Consider the following 3,773-nt stretch of genomic DNA (forward strand, 5'->3'; position numbering starts at 1 on the left):
GATCCTCAAGCTGCTTAGCAAGGACCACTCTCGCTGCAGGAGTTGAAAAAGTAAGACTCAGTACAAATTGTTTGGGACTGCACTGACCACATTCTGAAGAAAGCAGGAAGGAAAAGGTTTTCATTAATATAACACAATGAGCTCTCAACAACCCAAAGCAGATTGCAGCCAATTAAATAGGGCAGCACAGTGGTTCAGTGGTTAGCACTGCTGCCTCACAGCACCAGGTCTCAGGTTCGATTCCAGCCTTGGATGACTGTCTGCACAGAGTTTGCACTTTCTCCCTGTGTCTGTCTGTGTTTCTTCCCACAGTCCAAAGATGTGCAGGTCAGGTGAATCGGCCATGCTGAGTTGCCCATGGTGTTAGGTGCACCTTTCAGAGGGAAGTGGGTCTGGGTGGGTTACTCTTTGGAGGATTGGTGTGGACTGGCTGGGCCTAAGGGCCTGTTTCCACACCACAGGGAATCTAATCTAAACAATCTTGGAAGTGTAGTCACTAGAATAATATGGGAAACACACCAGCAATTTGTACATACTCAGATCTACAAACAGACATATGGTCATAATCTCTTGGCTGAGTAGCAGATAGGGGCAGGGCATTAGGGTACGTTCTACCCTTTTACTCCCAATAGTGCCATGGCAAATTTTTACTCGCATACAAAAGGGCAGATAGGAGCTCAGTTTAATGTCTATCTGAAGGTTGGTACCTCCCACAGCACAGCAGAACAGCTCCCTGCCTCTGCACTGGAACATTAGCTGGGCTACCTGCTCAAGCCTTTAAAACGGTTCTTGAACCAAGGACCTTGCCATCACAGATGCAAATGTGTTGCTGGTCAAAGCACAGCAGGTTAGGCAGCATCTCAGGAATAGAGAATTCAACGTTTCGAGCATAAGCCCTTCATCAGGAATAAGAGAAAGAGAGCCAAGCAGGCTGAGATAAAAGGTAGGGAGGAGGGACTAGGGGGAGGGGCGATGGAGGTGGGATAGGTGGAAGGAGGTCAAGGTGAGGGTGATAGGCCGGAGTGGGGTGGGGGCGGAGAGGTCAGGAAGAGGATTGCAGGTTAGGAGGGCGGTGCTGAGTTGAGGGAACCGACTGAGACAAGGTGGGGGGAGGGGAAATGAGGAAGCTGGAGAAATCTGAATTCATACCTTGTGGTTGGAGGGTTCCCAGGCGGAAGATGAGGCGCTCCTCCTCCAGCCGTCGTGTAGTTGTGTTCTGCCGGTGGAGGAGTCCAAGGACCTGCATGTCCTCGGTGGAGTGGGAGGGAGAGTTAAAGTGTTGAGCCACGGGGTGATTGGGTTGGTTGGTTCGGGCGGCCCAGAGGTGTTCTCTGAAGCGTTCCGCAAGTAAGCGGCCTGTCTCACCAATATAGAGGAGGCCACATCGGGTGCAGCGGATGCAATAGATGATGTGTGTGGAGGTACAGGTGAACTTGTGGCGGATATGGAAGGATCCCTTGGGGCCTTGGAGGGAAGTGAGTGTGGAGGTGTGGGCGCAAGTTTTACATTTCCTGCGGTTGCAGGGGAAGGTGCCGGGGGTGGAGGTTGGGTTGGTGGGGGGTGTGGATCTGACAAGGGAGTCACGGAGGGAGTGGTCCTTGCGGAACGCTGATAGGGGAGGGGAGGGAAATATATCCTTGGTGGTGGGGTCCGTTTGGAGGTGGCGGAAATGGCGGCGGATAATACGTTGTATGCGCAGGTTGGTGGGGTGGTAGGTGAGAACCAGTGGGGTTCTGTCTTGGTGGCGGTTGGAGGAGCGGGGCTCAAGGGCGGAGGAGCGGGAAGTGGAGGAGATGCGGTGGAGGGCATCGTCGATCACGTCTGGGGGGAATCTGCGGTCCTTGAAGAAGGAGGCCATCTGGGTTGTGCGGTGTTGGAATTGGTCCTCCTGGGAGCAGATGCGGCGGAGACGAAGGAATTGGGAATATGGGATGGCGTTTTTACAGGGGGCAGGGTGGGAGGAGGTGTAGTCCAGGTAGCTGTGGGAGTCAGTCGGTTTATAATAGATGTCTGTGTTGAGTCGGTCGCCCGAGATAGAAATGGAAAGGTCTAGGAAGGGGAGGGAGGAGTCTGAGACAGTCCAGGTGAATTTCAGGTCGGGATGGAAGGTGTTAGTAAAGTTGATGAACTGTTCAACCTCCTCGTGGGAGCACGAGGCAGCGCCGATACAGTCATCGATGTAGCGGAGGAAAAGGTGGGGGGTGGTGCCAGTGTAGTTGCGGAAGATGGACTGTTCCACATATCCTACGAAGAGGCAGGCATAGCTGGGGCCCATGCGGGTGCCCATGGCAACTCCTTTAGTTTGGAGGAAGTGGGAGGATTGAAAAGAGAAGTTATTCAGGGTGAGGACCAGTTCAGTCAGTCGAAGGAGGGTGTCAGTGGAAGGGTACTGGTTAGTGCGGCGGGAAAGGAAGAAGCGGAGGGCTTTGAGTCCTTCGTGATGGGGGATGGAGGTGTACAGGGACTGGATGTCCATAGTGAAAATAAGGCGTTGGGGACCGGGGAAGCGAAAATCCTGGAGGAGGTGGAGGGCGTGGGTGGTGTCCCGAACGTAGGTGGGGAGTTCTTGGACTAAAGGGGACAGGACCGTGTCGAGGTATTGGGAGATGAGTTCGGTGGGGCAGGAGCAGGCTGAGACAATGGGTCGGCCGGGGCAGGCAGGTTTGTGGATTTTGGGCAGGAGGTAGAAACGGGCGGTGCGGGGTTGTGGGACTATGAGGTTGGAGGCGGTGGATGGGAGATCCCCTGAGGTGATGAGGTCCTGGATGGTCTGGGAGATGATGGTTTGGTGGTGGGAGGTGGGGTCGTGGTCAAGGGGGCGATAAGAGGAGGCGTCCGCGAGCTGGCGTTTGGCTTCAGCGGTGTACAGGTCAGTGCGCCAAACTACCACCGCGCCTCCCTTGTCTGCGGGTTTGATGGTGAGGTTGGGATTGGAGCGGAGGGAGTGGAGGGCTGCACGTTCTGAGGGTGAGAGGTTGGAGTGGGTGAGAGGGGTGGACAGGTTGAGTCGGTTGATGTCACGGCGGCAGTTGGCTATAAAGAGGTCGAGGGCGGGTAGGAGGCCTGCACGGGGTGTCCAGGTGGATGGGGTGTGTTGGAGGCGGGAGAAGGGGTCGTCAGAGGGTGGGCGGGAGTCTTGGTTGTGAAAGTAGGCACGGAGGCGAAGGCGGCGGAAGAATTGTGCGGGTTTGATGGTGATGCCATCACAGAGGCAAGAGTGTGAACCATTGCACCATTGCTGACAATCTATAGGCAGCTTTCCCATTCTCCACAGTTCTACCTCACAGCTTTGAACTAATTCCATATTAATAGGCTGCCTCTAGTTTCACATACTTTCATTTTTGCCTGTCGTCCTTTCTTTGTTGATCCTCAATGAGAACCTTGTAGGGGTCCATGGAGTTTCCTTTATTTATCTCATTAGTAATCATTAGTAAGTTTACCTCTCTGAATAGTTCACTTTTTGAGGGTTCAAATTGAGAAGCAGAGAAGTTATATTAAGCTTATTTAAGTCTCACTTTACTGAATCCTGTGCACATTTCTGGTCTCCATGTTATAAAATAGATATGAAGGTACAAAATAGACTTGAGAGGATGATACTAGATTTTGTTTTTTAAAATGTCCACAATCAAAAACAGGTTAGCTGGCATCTTGTTTCTACAATGAAGCCATTTCTTAAAATGGAACAGAAACTAGCTTGGAGTTATTAAAGGAAACAAACTCATAAGGCAGGCAAAAGCAGTCTGCTCTTTCATTTTGCTTAAGCTGCTGTTGAG

This window comes from Hemiscyllium ocellatum, chromosome 36, assembly GCF_020745735.1.
Source record: "Hemiscyllium ocellatum isolate sHemOce1 chromosome 36, sHemOce1.pat.X.cur, whole genome shotgun sequence".
Taxonomy (NCBI): Eukaryota; Metazoa; Chordata; class Chondrichthyes; order Orectolobiformes; family Hemiscylliidae; genus Hemiscyllium; species Hemiscyllium ocellatum.